Source organism: Podarcis cretensis, assembly GCF_951804945.1.
Source record: "Podarcis cretensis genome assembly, chromosome: 6".
NCBI lineage: Eukaryota > Metazoa > Chordata > Lepidosauria > Squamata > Lacertidae > Podarcis > Podarcis cretensis.
This window is the reverse complement of record NC_137175.1, coordinates 11,116,419-11,136,126: the sequence shown is the minus strand read 5'-3', so window position 1 is coordinate 11,136,126 and position 19,708 is coordinate 11,116,419. Positions and strand designations below refer to the sequence as shown.

At 41.3% G+C, this 19,708-nt stretch overlaps 1 protein-coding gene across 2 annotated transcripts in view; it reads left to right on the top strand.

The window, feature by feature from the left end:
* The window catches only part of OSBPL2 (oxysterol binding protein like 2), a 67,326-nt gene that overhangs the window by 8,629 nt on the left and 38,989 nt on the right, over nucleotides 1-19,708 (top strand). Inside the window, exon 2 of one of the 2 annotated variants that reach the window (XM_079979578.1) lies at nucleotides 6,047-6,146. The exons of the other annotated variant lie outside the window; for it this stretch is intronic. The gene's annotated coding sequence lies outside the window, so the exon portion shown is untranslated. The remainder of the gene's footprint in view (nucleotides 1-6,046; nucleotides 6,147-19,708) is intronic. 2 annotated transcript variants of the gene reach the window in all.

Sequence of the window (19,708 nt, the reverse complement as noted above, 5' to 3'; positions counted from 1 at the left end):
TTATTATTATTCCTTTCATTGCAAGAATAATGCAGTCAGTGTGTTTGTGACTATGAATGAGGTTTACAGTTAAAACTATTCTGTACAGTTGAAAGGGTTAGATATGGAGATGACGTGAGATATTTTATGTTGACAAGCAACACCTTGGATTTTGCAGTGCAGTCTCAATTGCAAAACTCAGTTGTTTTAGACAGCAATTAGGCATTCTGAATTCTGTTGAAAGTTAATATGTCCAAAGTATATAGGATGTCTGTGGAGCCAATATGAATACTCTTATGATGGGCTTCCTGGGCAATGCAGAATGTATGTATACTGTAGCTTGCTTTGATGTATTATCTGAAGCTTGGCATATGCTGAGAAGCAGCAATTGTGCAAATAATGTGTTAGATTTAGTTCTTGCTGCCAAATCCCAGCCTTCCCAAAGTGCTTGATACTGATGTATGGCAGGGGTCGGCAACCTAAGGCCCATGGGCCACAAGCGGCCCATGGGGGTTGTTTAACCAGCCCATGAACCCCCGCCACCTGCTTGGGGACCCCTGCCGCCCGCTCAGTGGTTGGCTCCCGTGCGCTGTGTTAAACCAGCACGGAGCAGAGCGGGGACTGCTTTCTGCGATGCTGGCTGGCTTCCCATTGGCTGCAGCAAGCTCCTGCAGCCAATGGGAAACTGTGTGTGCCTCCTCCACACCAGAAGGAGTGTCGGAAATAGTGTTTGCGCACGCACACACACACACTCCGGCCCACCGTGGTGTCTGCGGGACCGTGAACCGGCCCAAGTCACAAAAACTTCGCTGACCCCTGATGTATGGAATATTGTTGCAACTGAGAACATCTTATCTTCTGCAGTGTGAACCCTTCCCGCCTCAGAGGTGTAGGGGCGAAACTGAAGAACCTGGTATATCTTTTGGGAAGGTCACTGTGTAATATAACAAATCTATGCAATATTATTTATTTGTAAATTTCTGTACTCTTCCTCCTCAACCCCAAATTAATAAATCAGTAAAATATTACATATAATCAAGGACCATATATGCAAAGAATAGAAGGTAATTGGTATGCATAACTAAAATCAGGAGGAATGAAAAGTAAGGACACTTGAGCAGTTAAATCCTTATGGAAGGATTTCTGCATAATCTGTGCTGGGGGCGGGCGGGCAAATTGCTTGAAAAGCTCATCAAGTTTTATATCTGTATAAACCTCACTTCAGAGAGGCTTTTTCTGGTATCTCCATCATTATGCCTATTTCTTATTGATGGGGCTAGTTTTACTTGCCTGCTTATCTTGGGTGATCTGTATACTTAGCCGAGCCTGAGTTTAAGGATGTGCAACCATATATATATTAAGCAGAAGAGCTACTGTGGAAGTGTACTCACCGTGTTTCATTCATATGTATGATTTTTCCAGCACTGAACTGCATATTTGGGCAGAAGTGGGTTGTATTCATTTTTACAAGAAGATGGCTTTAGTGGTGTTTTCTTGAAAATTTTGAATTGAAAAATGAAAACTGGACTAATTTCTTAGGGAAATAATAGATTCATAGAATTGTAGAGTCTCTTCCAACCCCTTGAAATGCAGGAACCGTAACTGAAAATCTCTCATGGCCATCCAATGTCTATTTAAAAAACACCAATAACAGAGAGTCCACCATGTTCTAAGGTAGTCTGTCCTCTGTCAAACAGCTCTTGTCATCAGAAAGTTCCAGTTTACATTGGAAAACTACCTGCTTTTCCATGTTAACATGTTTGTTTTATTTGTATTTAGAAAACATTGAAAGTATTCCCTGTTTTTATTTTGGTCCCAATACAACACAAGTGTTTGACTTGAAATACAGTATTTGAAGGGGAAATTAAAACATACTTAATGTGGTTAAATGTTATATTGTGTAGACATTCTTATTCAAATACTTAAAAAAAGTAAAAGACAATAACATGTATTTACCTTGTGTTGTTTAAATTTAAATGGGGGTGGATTAGTGATTGCTATTGACCTCCCATTTTTATTTTTCTCATTCCAATTTACAAAACAGTGCTATACATTTATTGTCTCACATACTTAGTAGGGATAATCAGATGAAAATCATTTAATACAACTTACTGCCAACCTAACCTAATATTGTATTTATAATTGGTATCCATTCATTCTTCCTAATGAACTTATAAAATGGCTATTTTTCCACCCCACATCATAGCATGGCTTAGATTACAAGCCTTAGAACTATAGTACTGGGTCCTTAGGAATGCACATATTTATGCTACAACAAGTGTCTCTCTGACTTCTCTGGATTACATGCCTTCTAAAAAATTCTCTTTCTTTCCTTTCACCCACAATCAATTAACCTGAGATTGTCTCAAGTAGGTTAGGAAAAAAGGGTTATTTCAATGCAACAGAAGGTTAGTTGATCACAGTGATGGAACTGGTGTGTATCTTGAACCCCTATATATGTTTTATACTCTTAGCGCTTCCTATAATGCAGAGAGGCAAGATTATGAAAAGTATAAAAGGAGTGGGGGGTGTGTCTTTTGGTATGTGCCACATGCTTGTAATTTGCCACCAAATGTAGTAGTGAATATACCTTAATATTGCTGTTCAGTGTCCTCTACTGATATTGTCATGCATTGGCTCATTTGCACTTTTTTCATTGGTCCTGCTTACACTAAAACCTCCTGATATTTGTTTCAGGGTTGCTGCTTGTATGCAACTGTAATTTATCTTTCTTATCTTTGCAAGGGCATCAGCACATCTGCGCTGTAAGGTTGTTTTCAAGGGCTTGTTTTGTGACGTTTCATGCTGATGCCAGTTAGTTAGGATTAATGTTAGGTTGGGATATGCAGTCATATCCAACTAACTTTTACTCAGAGTAGGCACACTGAAGTTAGTTGACCTAAGTTAGCCATGGCTGCTAATTTTAATGGGTCTACTCTGAATAAAAGTTGAATGCAATCCTTGTTTCATTTTGGAATGGGAAGTAAAGGTAAAGGGACCCCTGACTGTTAGGTCCAGTCGCAAACGACTCTGGGGTTGCGGCGCTCATCTCGCTTTATTGGCCGAGAGAGCTGGCATACAGCTTCCGGGTCATGTGGCCAGCATGACTAAGCTGCTTCTGGCGAACCAGAGCAGCGCACGGAAACACCGTTTACCTTCCTGCTGGAGCGGTACCCTATTTATCTACTTGCACTTTGCCGTGCTTTCAAACTACTAGGTTGGCAGGAGCTGGGACCGAACAATGGGAGCTCACCCCGTTGCGGGGATTCGAACTGCTGACCTTTTGATAGGCAAGTCCTAGGCTCTGTGGTTTAACCCACAGCACCACCCATGTCCCTGGAATGGGAAGTAGTCCTGACCAAATACTAGACTTAGAAAAATACCTGATGTGTTGTTCCTGGGGCACATGGAGTAGCTCAAGGTTGTAATCTGAACTAACCAGGTGTTTAACTGATAATCAACCACAGTCACCCTAGCCTATCTGAGTTTCTAACAGTGGTTGTTCTTAAGTTTAATGGGTGTTAATCTGTTTCCTAGTAGGTTTTCCAGTTCCCTGGAAATTCCCTGGAGATTTTCCTAAGTCTGAACTCTAGATCGATTGTTGATAAATGGATGTGCCTGTATGATTTGATTCCATTAAGACCTAGGCAGAGAGGAAAGAACCTGCATATTCTAGGGCTCTTACGTCTTATGCCTTCATAATCTATATTACTGGAGGGATTTCTTACCCTGGGTATCTAAAAGTCAGCCTATCATACATTCAAAGACAAAATGGAGTTCTTTTTGCATCGAGCTGCTAGAGACATGTTTAAAATGACAGAGAGACATGGTTCCCTGACAACACTGCCCTGAGTTCCTTTGGGAAAGGGCACGGTACTGATATGATAAATAACAGATATTGGGTTGTATTCTGTGCTAGTCCTACTCAAGTGTTAGACCCATGGAACTTAATGAACATGTCTAACTTAGGTTCTTTAATTTTACCTGGTCTACTCTGTGTAGAACTTAGTTAAATATAACCCAACATACTGAACCTACACTTTGTTTGAAGGAAAGATTTGACACAAATACTTATTTGTAGTGGTGTTTCCATCAATATACAGTTTAATAATCCTGGCTCTTTCATAATTGATATAAAATCAGCCAGATATGTAAGCTAGTGTTGTTGTCTGATATAGCATTTGCCTTTTCCACTGTGTGCAAAACACTCAGTGCAGAGTTACTCCATCTCTGACCTAGAATGTTTCCCTCTGTAGTACTTCCTTGGTGGTTGTATGATTGGGGATCAACTCTAGAAGGCAGCCAATTAGGCTCAAGCTTTGCTTGGTGCAGGCAGATTAGCATCTTTTCAGGGCCTCCTGTTGTTGGCAAATCAGGCTGTAATTTATGGCACTCTGCCCTTGAGCTATTCCACTTACATTAAAAAAGCCTCTTGTTGCTGGAACCTTTTACACATCAGCAGTCTTTTAAAAAAAATATTTAAATAAATGCAAAAGGGCCATCAGAGAGCACACCAACCCTGGAAAGAAATTTGATATGGTGGATATCCAAGTATTCTAAAATTGAAGTTAGGAAGAGTCTTCAGCACTGTCTGTAAAGTAAGTTTTAAATATATGTGTATCTCTTTTTTTTTTTACAACAAAGAAACATATTGGGGACTTCCCTTTTCATTCATAATTTGAATCTTAAATTATGTAAAAAAAGGTAAACAAATTGACTTTCCTATATTGGATGTCTGGATTACCACATTATAGTTTTCCTTTTCTCTCTCCTTTGTATCAGTATGTTTGATGTTGTTTGCATTATGTCTTTACTTAAAAAAATCTTACGTGAATTGAAGCAATGGGAGAAAAGTTAGTGCATATATGCTTGCTGATAGTTTAGTGAAATATTTGGGATTAGCCCAATTGTGTCTGTTTTGTAAGGAACCAGAATATAAATACTGCATTCAGTATAAATTTTAATTTCTAATCCTTAACAGCCATTCAATTGACTCTGCTTTTCTCACGTTATCACTTCAGTCTAACTATATTTGGACAATAGCCTGGTTTCATTTAGAAGCAGAAGAGATGTCACAAGAGGGCTGGCTTTATTCTCTGGCTCCATTTTTAAAGACAAATAATAATTAATCATATTAAGACACTAAATATAGCATATTGGGCTTATGGATATGGTTAAAAATATTGGTTGACATAGCTGCATGCAATCACTTCCTTAAAGGTAAAGGTAAAGGTACCCCTGCCCGTACGGGCCAGTCTTGACAGACTCTGGGGTTGTGCGCCCATCTCACTTAAGAGGCCAGGGGCCAGCGCTGTCCGGAGACACTTCCGGGTCACGTGGCCAGCGTGGCATCGCTGCTCGGGCGAGCCAGAGCTGCACACGGAAACGCCGTTTACCTTCCCGCTGGTAAGCGGTCCCTATTTATCTACTTGCACCCGGAGGTGCTTTCGAACTGCTAGGTTGGCAGGCGCTGGGACCGAGCAGCGGGAGCGCACCCCGCCGCAGGGATACGAACCGCCGACCTTTCGATCGGCAAGTCCTAGGCGCTGAGGCTTTAACCCACAGCGCCACCTGTGTCCCAATCACTTCCTTAATTTTTAGCTTTTCTTTGTTGTGTAAAGCACTGGGCAGAGTGAAACACAGATTCTAAAAGCTTGCACTGTTAAGCCTTCCTGTGTCAAGAAACCACAGTGAGGAAGTTTCCATAGGTACTGTTATGTTGTAGTAATTCCAGAATTTGGAAGATCAAATTAGGATGAAGGAATTGGGGCATGCAGGTACCCAGTGGGCTTACAGTTAGGCAAAGTTCTAGTGAGGAAGTGGTAATTCTTGATTGCCCTTCAGCACTGTCAGTCAGTTCATCTATGCAACATACATTATTTGTAAATAAGAGCTCATTGGAAGGGGCAAATACTGAAACTGTCTCCTGGCCCACTTCTGTGGCTAGGAAATTGCCATTACCACCTTAAGAGCAGGTAAACAGCCTCAAATAACTTTGGCTTTGTAGTGGGGGGAAATGCCATCTCTAATACCATTTTAAAATTATACTAATATTTTTTATTTTTAGGTACTCACAGCTTGAGCGAAAGGTGTGAAGTTTTTCAGTACAAATGACTGTCTACAAGTCCATCATATAATCAATGTTACAGTGAAATTTAATTTGACAGGTAAGATTCGTATTACACATGTCCTTTGTATTAACTAGGCTGTTTAATTTTTGAGCAGTATTATCTAGTGGGCAAGAACTTGTATTCTTACCCAGCTGTTACTAGTTTATAAAGTTGAGAATGAGAATTAGGCCTCTCTGCCTTTGCCTCCTTCCTTTGTTCTCTAGCTTTGGTGAGAAGATTCTGGCTTGTATCAATCCAGAGCCTTCCATTTGTTTGAAACAGGGAATTCTGGCTTAACGTCAAGTTACCAAAGCAGGAAAATAAGCCAGGACAAAGGCCTGGAGGGAAGGGAAGAGAGCAGGATCCTGTAAGGAGAGAGACACTTATGTAGTCTGGAATGATGATGTAAACTTGACCAATGTGCTTCTGTTTTGGGACCCAAGAGGCCATTTTACCCCATCAACTTTATATTATTGCAAATAGGTGGAAGTAACTGTACTAGTGTTCACACAATTAGGAAACCAAGGAAATTTGATTATTCATTGGGGATCGTGATGAGATGAGGAAAAAACTTTTAATATATTTGAATTACCATCTGTTGAATTTATTATTTCAGCAACTGATGTACGTAGGTGATTCTCTACTTGGTAGAAGACCATTACACAATTATTAGTGTCTTTAACATTTTAAGGTAGTTGATAAGACTACTGACCCAAGCTTGAATTGACCTGACAAATGAATTAGGTAATGTTTTGGTGCTTTTGTTGAAAATATTCCTCTTTTTAAATATCAGTGCTTGACAAGTACCGTATTTTTCGCCCCATAGGGCGCACCTAGTTTTTTGGGGGGAAAATAAAGAAAAAAAATTATTCCCCCCCCCCAGGCACGGGGCTGGGGCGGGGGAAGCCCGAGCTTCCCCCAACCCCAGCCCCCAGAACAGGCAGCTCTCCGCAAGCCGTGGGAAGCCCGAAGCCTGGGGGGCGCTGAGCTCAGCGTGCCCCAGGCTTCGGGGTGCAGGCAGCTCTCTGCAAGCCGTGGGAGAGCTGTGCGACTTCGTGCAGCTCTCCCACGGCTTGCGGATAGCTTCCTGAAGCCTGGAGAGTGAGAGGGGTCGGTGCGCACCGACCCCTCTCGCTCTCCAGGCTTCAGCGAAAGCCTGCATTCGCCCCATAGGACGCACACACATTTCCCCTTCATTTTTGGAGGGGAAAAAGTGTGTCCTATAGGGCGAAAAATACGATATCTGAACTATAATGATTAAGAGTTAATTGTTAATTAATCATAGCTTAAATTGATCATAATGTGAGAATGTCAAACATTAGACTTCTGAAACTTTGACCTATATATCTCTTGGGAAATTTATTGCACTATAACTAAAACAAAGCAAATCCATTATGTAGGTACAGTGAAATAAACCTAAACAAACCATACAAAGGTAAACTGGGTTCATAGCAAGTTTCCCCAAAGTAGAAAAATGCATAAAGACAGATTGGTGGTCATGTTGGATTTCCCAGGTTGTAATTTGTGGCCAAGTGTTGTATCCAATATTGTATCCAACTGGTGTAATCTTTCTGGGTAACATCTCTGTTTTCCAGAGCTAGAAATTTTGGCAGAACTTCTGAAATCTTTCCTCTTCCTTATTGTAAATACAGTACTGTTAAGTCAATTAGCCTGTCCAGGCTGCTTTAAATGAACTAGTAGATAATTTAGTTGTGTTTGCATAGTGAAAGGTATGAAGAAGAGGCTTTTTAAAAGGGTGTGATTCTCCCTTCACTCCCCCCCTCTGTTTTTGCTAGAAATGTTCAAAGGCAAATGAATATAAAACGTCTCAGGGCAGTTGTTTTGAATTTTGAGTACACAGGTTAACTGCAAGCTGATGTCAAAATTTGTACACATTGTGTAAAAAAGTTAATGAAGCAGAATAATTAGGGTTCAATATTTAGTTAGTTGATTTTAAAAAAAGACCACACTTTATCAGTTGAAATGGTGCACAGCCATTGTTTGTTCTTAATGCAGGTACATTAAAACCATGGGTGGCAGAAATTGCTTTAGAAGAGACATTTCCCCTTCTTTCTCATTCAGGGGGGAAAAAAACCCTCTTATAAGATTGGCATGTGTGGGTAACATCTCAACCAAAATAGTTTCCCCACCCCTTCAGTATGATTGGTCATATGGAAACATGTGATTAAAAAACCCCCAATCAAATCATAATGGATTGGATCCAGACATGCCCTTCTGTGAACAGAATGGTCTCTGATCAATTGGTGCCTCCCACCAGAGGAAGGGGAAATGATTTTTTGCCAGTTTCCCCTTCTCACTCCTGCATACCCAAGCACCACTTCACATGTTGTTCTGGAGGATCCCTCAACTTGTAGAGCAGCTTTTCAGGGGATTACAGGGAGAATGAGAAATTTCCTGTTTTGTATGGGGTTGTACTCCCCCTGAAGGAGCGTGCTCATAGTTGGGTTGCTCCTGGATCCATCTCTCTGACTAGAAGTTTAGGTGACTTCAGTAGCTAGGAATGCCTTTTTCTAGCTTTGGCAGGAAAGATAGCTGCAACTGTTTCTGGACCAGGATAGCTCGATTGTCTGTGGTAAACTTAATGTTGGATTACTACAATGCACTCTCTGTGGGCTCAGATGCTACAGCTTGTGTAGAATGCATTAACGTAGGCTGCCCAATGATCAGTCACTGCCATAATGTTATTCTACTGCTGAAAATGCTACACTTGCTGCCAGTTAGCTAGTAGGCTAAGTTTAAGGTTCTGGTACTGGTGTACAAAGTCCTTTGTAGCTTGGGACCAGAATACCTAAAAGATTGTCTCACCCCTTATATACCCAGCTGATCATTGTCCTCTGCAGGAGAGGGCACCCTGCAGATACCATCTCATCAAGAGGTCCATTCTGTATGAAGTAGGAATCTTGTTTATTGTGACAGCAGGTGGCCTTTTAGAGCTTCCTCCCACTGCACATCAGACAGCTGTTGTCTTGGTGCCTATTGAAGACTTTCCTTTTTCAACAAGCTTTTTAAGTGGATATTTTTATTCCAGTCTGGGTCTGTTTTGTATTTGAAATTGATTTTAATACTAGTACTGTATTCAAATCTCATTACATATTTGGAGAATGGGTGCTTTCCCCAGCCCCCACAAATTTACACGAAGCATTACAGTGTCTCCCAGTGCTTGAAACCTGGAAGAATGATTAATTTTATGGATTGCGTTATTCCTGTTTGCTGCTTCATATCAGATAGTTGTATGTACAGCAGTGGTGGTGAAACATAATAGTCTGCATCAGTAGTCCAGAACATAATCTTTCAGGTTTTTTTTTTTAAAAAAACACACCATGAAACTGGAAATCACAGAACTATACTGTACTTGATGAAAGGTTTAGAATGTTTTCAAATATTAATGATAGAATGTTTCACAAGAAATGTAGCTGTATCCTTTGTCTCTGTTTCCAACTGGCATCTTAGATTTTAAACCTTTTTTCTGTTGCTTATGTAGACAACAAGGTATTTTGCTTGTTTACAGGCTTTTGCTCATTTAGTGTAGTTTCTCAAGGCACTTTTTGGATGCAGAATACATTATTGTTATATGGGCAACAGTTCAGAGAAGGAAAAAGGTTTACTTATCAACTAGAACTGTATCTTTTGGTTTAACCATGCTGCTTTTGGTATTGTCACAGCCTATATATTGAATTGAAAGAATTGAACATTTGATTTACAATTGTACCTTGTGCATATTCCATTTTATTGTATGGCTGTGCTGGCCAGAGTTCCAGAGGGCACCAGGTTGGGGAAGGCTGTTAGATGAAAGCAGTTGGTAACCTAATTCAATAAATCAGTTCTTATAGGAAGAGAAGCTGTCATTTGGAGTTGAAAAGCTACATTTTGATGTTTTTTTATCAGAGCTGTAAGGAGAAAACTTATGAATATATGTATTGATCTGCTCAAACTGTTAGAGTTCTTTAAGTATCCTAGGAAACAAGCTTTCCAAAAATGCTGATGTGGAACATTGCTTGTTCAGGAGGTTTGCCCTGAGGAAAATTTGGGAATGGGCTTGAGGCTCAACAATTCCTTCTTGCTACAGGTGGAGTAAGTGTAGGTTGTCGTTATTGCTATCCATTTGCCTCGAAAGGCAATAGAATGCACCTTTTTGGGTGAAGTTGAACTGCTATTTTAGCTGCACTAAAGTGACCTCCCCAGAGCACATGCCTGGGCAGTGTGTGTGGAGGTTCTGGACTGCCCAGATGACAAGACTCCTCTCAGCCTTGCTGATGTGGTTCAAAGAAAAGCAGAGCCATATGTATGGCACCAACTTTGCTGCAGGAGTTGCTGGAAAGAGGCATGCAAGGCACCATCCAACTGTCTTAGAGACTCCACTCCAGATTTGTGTTGGGTGTACTCCTTAGCCTTTTCTTCTCCTGAAGATATCCCGCAACGCAGAGGAGATTTAGGATTAGAGCTACCTTCCTATGTTGTTGAGCCCCATCTGCCCGTCACTTCCCTCTGCAGCATGTGCAGAAACCACCATCATGACTGTTGGACCCACTATTTGTCTCATCTGCTCAATCCACTTGAGCCTGTCTACACATGCGGGGGAAGTCCGTAACTCATTGAGGGTTTGAGACCCATTGGCTACCCTCACCTGGTTTACCCGGCCAGTTGAAGCTGATCCTGGCATGTGACCACTGTTGCATGCTGACACCTTCTAGTGTTGGCTATTTGCAGTTTAGTTGCACAGCAGAAAGCTTGCTGGGGAGACCACGCATTACAAGGAACTCAAAAATAACTTTATCAAGGTTTTAATAACAAAAACTCCTTTTACGCTAAATATATCCACAAGCATGACCCAACCACCAACCCATCCCCCAGGGTACTGAGCGAGCTAGGTGCTGCTCTTTATATACTATACCCAATTGCTGACACAGCTTAATTAACACAACTTAGCAGCACCTGCTATACTGTTTCACAGCTGTAAAACTGGGTCTCGTTATTTGCTCTGGCCCTTAAAGACATACACATCTTGTGGAACAATAATGAACATTCACATTTAAAGAGACCATTCAACATCTAGGAGCCACAGGTGAGAGCTGAGTGCGGGGTGGGGACTAAAGGTGGACAAACTACCTCAGAAGGAGCACATCATGAACTCCATGTCAGTACGCCTTTCAACCGATGTCAGCGAATGGGCCCAATAACTGGTTCTGACCTGACTGGGCTAGGCGACTGGAGCACTTTCAGAGACCTTCCAATCCTGGAATGCAGGTCCCAGTGCATTGGACCCACAACTGTGCATTGTGAGCACCAGACTCATGCAGAGTATAAATAACGCGGAAGCTAGCTGTGAAGTATAACTCCTTTTATTTCTAATAGCTACTACAAACTAACGAACTATTGGCTTACATGAGTGTTACATCTCCCACTCAGCCATCTACATAGATGAGACTCTCTCCACACACAGAGTCAAGCAGTCAGTCAGTAGCAGAAGAGTAGAAGAGCAGTTTCCGCCCCCTCCTTTTTCAAAACATCAGATCAGGAGAGTCTGTCAATGGGAGGGGTGAAAATATCAACACACCAGAGGTGCTACCCCTGCTTTACAGGATTAGGGAGATAATAGTGTCCAAGAAATGTAGTTCCATTCATTCAGTTCTGCTTGTGGTGGCGAACTGGGAGCAGCTGATAACACAGACAACGTAACAGGCTGTATGTAACTATAGAAATTCTTTTTAAATGTGATTCAACATATATCAAAATATATGGTTCTATAAAGGTAAAGGTAAAGGTACCCCTGCCCGTACGGGCCAGTCTTGACAGACTCTGGGGTTGTGCGCCCATCTCACTTAAGAGGCCAGGGGCCAGTGCTGTCCGGAGACACTTCCGGGTCACGTGGCCAGCATGACATCGCTGCTCTGGCAAGCCAGAGCCGCACACGGAAACGCCGTTTACCTTCCCGCTGGTAAGCGGTCCCTATTTATCTACTTGCACCCGGAGGTGCTTTCGAACTGCTAGGTTGGCAGGCGCTGGGACCGAGCAGCGGGAGCGCACCCCGCCGCAGGGATTCGAACCGCCGACCTTTCGATCGGCAAGCCCTAGGCGCTGAGGCTTTAACCCACAGCGCCACCTGCGTCCCTGGTTCTATAGACCAACGTATTATATAAACAAAACATGAGAAATTAGAGTCCATCAGATAGATCAGGGAATACAATCTATTCAGTTCTTATATTGGCAGTATCCACAGTGTGGAATTCTTATACCAATCTTCTGGTGTTCCACGTGAAGATGCTTAAGAATTCTAGCATTCCTTGTATGTAGGTATCAGAAGAAAAACTGGAAGAATGGCACATGCCGAAAATAAGACAAGAATTCCATGATAATTCCTTGTTTCGCCCAACCGGGCTTCGTCAACTGTGCATACTCTGGATTATATAAACGAACATAATGTGATGTAATTTTATACAAAACCAAGTAACATAACACGCATACTAAACAATAAATTTACATACCGTATTCTTGTATATCAGAAACATGGAACATAATGGATTCAGTCATCATGATCTTTAACCTAATGCCTCTTTATATAGAGAGAGGCAATATTGGCTACAACCACAGGTGGCTATAATTTCTATAAATGCTTCTCAAAGAGACCATATTTTAACTAAAAACCACAAATAACTTTTTAAAGAAATTGATAATATTCCTTTAAGATGTTAACCATGTAATAACTCATAAAAAACAGCTGTAATCTAATTCTGTATTCAAGCCTGAAGGATGTAAAGTGTTGAGTAGAAAAATAAATCTCGTTTCTTTCTGCAAAATAATCTTTTTAGCTTGTTCTAATCTATAGGTCCCTGATGTGCCAAGATGGCAAAAAATGTTAGATCCTCATCAGAATGTGACGCTTGAGTAAAGTGTTGTACCAAAGGCACGTCAACAACACCGTTTCTGATTCTGGAACGATGCTCAGATATCCTGACCCTGATGGGTCTAATGGCGGGTCCTACATACAATAACCCACAACTGCACATAATCACGTAAATTACGCGTGAAGTGGCGCACGTGGCAAATGATTGCAAAACAAACTTAAAGCCTTCTTTATTAGAAAACTCTTTCACCTGCAATGCATATTTACATGAGGTGTAATGACCACATCTAAAAAAACATCGTGGAGAGTTGGTTAAGGTCCGTTGTGTAAGTGTAGGTTTTAAACCTGTGTGTACCAACATGTCCCTCAGTGACCTAGTGCGTCGTTTGGCAAAACGGAATCACAACACACCCAGGAATATCTTTAAGGATGTGCCAATGACATTAAGGTCCGTTGTGTAAGTGTAGGTTTTAAACCTGTGTGTACCAACATGTCCCTCAGTGACCTAGTGCGTCGTTTGGCAAAACAGGGAATCACAACACACCCAGGAATGTCTTTAAGGATGTGCCAATGACATTTGACTATTCTTTCAATTTCAACTGGGAGCAGCAGCAGAGAGAGAGCATGTAAGTCCGTTGACATTTTTATCTTTATGCAAGTTCACTTGTAATTATAAAAGGCTGATCAAACTCTGCCCTGGGCTGCACTGTCATTCTGGTGGATCTTTGTTACATTAGCATGTAAAGAAAAAAATAGGAGAAGGTTTTAAACCTGAATAAATGTGTCTGAATTTGATTATAGTACTAACTTACAGGGCATTTTAACTAAATGTTGGGCCCAAACATTTGTAAATCTGTTTAATTTCTTTATGCAATTTAGGTGATAGCATTAAAGGAATTAAATATGCCTTCCTGGCCCAAACACTCATATCAACTTTTCAATATACTTTTCTTGTTCTGGATTATTTGTTGATCTTTAACTTTTGCTACTCTACTTTGACATTACTGACTGCTACAGAAACTACTTTAGACTTTGTAGAACCATAAGGAAAGAGACTTATGTGCAGGGGAATTCTAAACATATTTCCTCAGAAATAAAGGCCATTAGTTTATTGAGGTTCATCTCTAGTTAAGTGTGCATAGGATTGTAGCCTGAATCAGTTCACAAGTCTTAACTTATCAATATTTAGATTGAACCTACTTTGAGTAGGGAAACTAGGTTTTTGTTTTTGTTTAATGATGGAGCTCAAAGCTTCAAAGAAAAAAAAGATGACATTTCTTTTTTAAAAAAGTTTGCATAAATGTTTAAAACTGGGGTACTAGCCATCCTTGAATATATGTATTTATTTAATAGTTGAGGAATCTGAAGATTAAGACTTAAGGTGTCAAGACTTTATGTTTTATATAAAAATATAGTTATACATTTTGAGCACAAGATAGCCAGAGCTAAAATGCTTAAGTTTTATTAATTTTCATAGGAGAGTCAAGCATGTGCTTAACTCTATTCCATTGAAGTGAAAGGGGAGAATTGCTTAACTTTGCCAAGAAAGTGCCCTCTCAATGATAACACAACATACTGTAGTTGGAAACTGCCATGTGTAGCTTTAGCTTCAGGTTTTCTGGGACAATGGGCAGTACAAATTTACTCAGTCTCTTTGTCTTGAAAAGAGACTCTTCTTGACATGCTGCATTTTCTTCTAATTAGCTGCAACTATTGGTGTCATCTTATGTTTCCACTGACAGAAAAATGCTTCCCCAGAGAGTGACTTTTATCTGCCTTGTTTTGTGTGTTTCACCGAGAGCTGTTGCGGTCATTTGTCACAATAATTAATGTTTTATTAGTGTGTTGCTAGATGCACTGAGTTCATAAAAGCAGCCATAACATGGGAGCAGGAACTTAGTGGATGTTGTCACGGTAACTTCTTGAGCGTGGAATAATTTTCTAGTTCCTGAAGTGACACAAACTGCTCTACAGTGAGTACACAAAGTTCTCCAGAGCAAGTTCTGCCATTTCAGGAATTGGAAAGCACATATGGCTCCCAAAATGGGAGGGGCTATGGGGGCTTTCAGTGGGATGCGGGTGGCGCTGTGGTTTAAACCACAGAGCCTAGGGCTTGCCGATCAGAAGGTCGACGGTTTGAATCCCCACGACGGGGTTAGCTCCTGTTGTTTGGTCCCAGCTCCTACCCTCCTAGCAGTTTGAAAGCACGTCAAAGTGCAAGGAGATAAATAGGTACCGCTCCAGCGGGAAGGTAAACGGCATTTCTGTGTGCTGCTCTGGTTTGCCAGAAGCGGCTTAGTCATTCTGGTCACATAACTCTGCAGACAAAATTCGGCTCCCTCGGCCTATAGAGTGAGATGAGCACGCAACTCCAGAGTTGTCCGTGACTGGACCTAACGGTCAGGGGTACCTTTACCTTTATCTTTATGGGGCTTTCAGTGAGGCTGCAATCCTGTATTTGCTTACCTGGGAGAAAATCCCACTGAACTCAGTAGGACTTGCTTCTTACTAGATATGTATAGGATTCCAGTGTTAGTCTTCTTCCAGGAGTTTAGCCATGGAGTGCGGTGAAAGAGATAAAAATGCAAAGCTGGTAGATGCAGATAGGCTCATGGGATTGGCTTGTTAATTAAGTTACAGCGCTTTCCTCCTATAAAAATGAAGGCATAAACCATGCTTGTATATGGTGTAATAGGAAAGAGGGATGAGTACTTGGAAGAAGTAATAATGCTTGAATGCAATATAGATATATTTATCAGGATGTACCAGTCTGTAGTTTGCCCAAGTTTTGTAGAATACTGTATGATATAGCAAGAATGACATAAGTGTATTGTAAAGAGATCCTGAACGGTTCCTATGCAAGAGAGAAACTTCACATTGACCAGTTTTATGCCACCTTAACACCGAGGAAGGTCTGTGGCCAAATTTAGGGATTGATCATTTTCACTCAGTTCTTAAATACCTTTTTCTTGGAAGTATGTGTCCTTTGAGTTTACTGAGGCTTACCTCTAAGTAAGTGTACTAGAGAAATGCTTGTTTCTTTCCTTTTTTTAAAAAAAAAATTTTTTTTGTTAAAGATTTTCTTTAATAGTACATGCCTCGTCTCTTTTTTGGGTTGTAGAATCTTTTTTTACATTTAAAGTGAGATGCTAATGTTGTATACAGCATAAAGTTGGGGCAGAAGGAGGGGTGATAATCCTTGGTTCATATGTGGGGGTTTTATGTCAGCTTCATTTTGATAGGTTCTCCGTCTATTCATTTATTATATTTCCTCAGTAGTAAGAGATTGGATGGGGCCCAGGGCATCATTTAGTTGACAGGGCATCATTTAGTTGTTTTTAGTTGACTGCAGTGAGATTTGTTTGCATGGGGAAGGGGAGGAGATTGTTGGGTCAAGTTAGCCATATTGATTCATATGGAAATATGAAACAATATGGCTGACTTAACCCAACAATCTCCCTCCCCCACAGACTCACTGTTAAGACTGTGTTCATGGCCGACAATCTTACTTGGCTACGAGTGATCGCCAAAGAAAGATTGAGTCATATGCTGTCAGTGGGTTCTTGTTGTCTTGTTGGACTGTGTATGTAATAAAGGGGAGCCATACCTCTTCTATTTGTCCCTGTGCTAGTTTCAGTCTGTTGGTTAGCTTTTCTAGTAAGGCTGTTTCCCATACAATTTGGTACCACTGGTCCATGTTCACTCATGACACTTCTCTCTGGTGTCTGGCTATGATGCTTCTGACTGCTGAGAGTAGGTTCATTATAAGCCCTTTATAATGTGAGCAGTGTTAGAAACTGAGATATGAAAGCTAGGAGCTAAATGGCACCTTAAAACTAGGCTATGGCTACAACAACTGAACGTCTAGGCATCCTTTTTTATAACAAGAATATAAAGCAGAAAACATTCATTTTCAGCTTTGTATTTTTGTTATAAAAAAGCATGCCTAGATGTTCAGTTGTTGCAGCCATATACAGTGGTACCTTGGGTTACAGATGCTTCAGGTTACAGACACTTCAGGTTACAGACTCCGCTGACCCAGAAATAGTACCTCGGGTTAAGAACTTTGCTTCAGGATGAGAACAGAAATCGTGCTCCGGCGGCGCAGCGGCAGCGGGAGGCCCCATTAGCTAAAGTGGTGTCTCAGGTTAAGAACAGTTTCAGGTTAAGAATGGACCTCCAGAACAAATTAAGTTCTTAACCAGAGGTACCACTGTAATTTAGTTGCAGCTAAAATATTATGTTCATTTTTCACATGGCCTAGTCCTTCCCCTGCCCCCCCCCAATATTCTTAGGAGGGTCTCTTCTCCAGTCTTCAGAGAGTAGCTGAAAGTGGGGAGGCAGAAAAAGGTCTTCCTTTCCTTCCACTCTGCAGTTATAATCTGAAATCTTAGGCGTGGAACTATGCCCAGAGCTAAAGAACTGCTCTCCCTAATGTAATTCCCTGTTGCAAAATGCGCCTAGAACAATGGGAGTTTTGAACACTGAATGTGGGTTGGTATTATTCTCTTGGAAAGTGTTCACTATGGCCAATAAATGTTTGCTTCTTGAGGTGCTGCACTAGTTGTGTTATCTCTGTTCCAATATCTTTATACGAGTTTCAAATTTTACCATTTGAACAGAATGTAGTGTGCTGATGAGAGCAAGCAGACATTATGCAATAGTGAGAGAGATTATTCCTACTAGGGAACCCAAGTAGTGAATGCCAGTGGGATCATTAAGAAACAAATGGGGAGTTACTGGCATGCTCAGGGGAACTTCAGGACATGCAGAAGTACAAACATGTTTTCTGGAGAGACATAAGGGGACAGTTGATCCCTTTCCCCAAAACAGCCCAGTAAGGATTGAGTTCTGTAACAATGGAATGTTGACTGTCAGTTGGAAAAGAAAACAAAGCTGGGGTTGAGGGAGTGGAATGCCCTGCTTGAGTCTCTAATAATACAGTGGTACCTTGGGTTACAGACGCTTCAGGTTGCAGACTCTACTAACCCAGAAATAGTACCTCGGGTTAAGAACTTTGCTTCAGGATGAGAACAGAAATCGTGCTCCGGTGGCGCGGCAGCAGCAGGAGGCCCCATTAGCTAAAGTGGTACCTCAGATTAAGAACAGTTTCAGGTTAAGAATGGACCACCAGAACAAATTAAGTTCTTAACCCGAGGTACCACTGTATAGTATAATAATAATATGGTATCCTGGATGAGTGCATGGCTGACAGGCTGGAACTTTGAACAGCACTTCTGCTAGGTGATGAGGGTACACTGCCACATTTGTTACAGGTCCAATTTCTATTACCCCCCCCCAAGTTTATTCCTTAATAGCTGTATATGTTTAATACATAAAATCAGAGGCCCACAAAGATGGTTGTCAATACCAGCCATAAATTTGGTGCCTTAAAGACTAAAGCGAGTGATACTATTAAAACAAACTGTAGTAAACCAGACAATTTAGGTAATTGTGTGCATGTGAAGAGGACTCTGAAAAGGGGAGGTGTTGGTTTCACTTTGAGTGAGGTGGGAGGAACTAGCCCTCCCTTTCCCAAGTTTCTCAGGAATGTGCACAAGAGCCTGAATAGGCTGTTCGGTGGGATACCTTTTTAAAAAAAACTAAAACTGTGAAAGGGCAGGGTTTCATCTCTTGTTTTCTGCTGTGCTTTGGAGAAAATTAGAAGCCGTGTGAGTCTTTTCTACTGTTTTACCTTCTAATGTTGAGTGTGAGATGAGACAGTTAGTTCATACTAGATAGTTAGGAAGATCAGAAACAGTGGAAGAGGCATCTACTGCTTCTGATTTTGAGGGTTTTGGTGGGGATGAACTGAAAAGTTTGCTGCTTCATTTTTGTGTATTTTCTGTGTACTGGATAACATGGAGGAGCGGCAGGGTCACTGATGAACAAAAATGTTGGCTGGGTTCTAAGCCAAAATTAGTGGACTGCTAGATAATATGTTTTGTCTCATTGCGGCCATGTTTTCATGCTCAGTGTTCAGCAGAAGAATGGTGTGGCAGTAATGCATTTTTCACACTAACATAAATGCCACTCTTTGGGTAGTGCAAGGATAAATATGTGGCTGGTGTTTACTTTAAAGGTGTGGAGAGAAGTTATAACTACAAGGCTTATGTGTAAGCTTATAGAGCAAGAATTTGGAAGATAGAAATCATAAGGTATGCCTTGACTTTCACTGCTGGACAATTAACTCTCCCAGTTCAGTTTCTGTGAAAGTCTTTAATGTCCAGATCAGATCAGTTCATTGGCAAGGCATAGGCTACAAGGTACAGCAGGTACGCAAGAGATACAGATAAATGGCTGTGCACAAGTTAAGACATATATCTAACAAATGACAAGCCAACTGCCTCGTCTTTTTGAAAGATGGGGCAGGCACAGCTTTTGGCACATGCTGTTTGTATAGCAAGTAGCCAGGATCTTGAGATTGGGCAAGCAAGCAGGCACTTCTTCAAGTGAGTTGAACCTGCAAGTGCTGGAGCTGTCATTTTCTTGCCCAGTCAGTAATCTGACTTACTCTCATTTGCCTCTCCAGTACAGAAAGGCCCCATATAGGCAGGAGGAAACACTGGAGGTGGCTCCTCCACATTTTCACTGGGAGAGTTTGACATTGTAAGTGTGGAAACTTTCACTACCAACCCAACTGGTCCTCCCCAGAATCCAGTTCTCCTTTCCCCAAACTGCTGATCCCTACCTTGGACTCTGATGCTTCTTGAGATCCTGATCTCAACTCCTCTATCCCAAACTGCTCCCTGGGGTC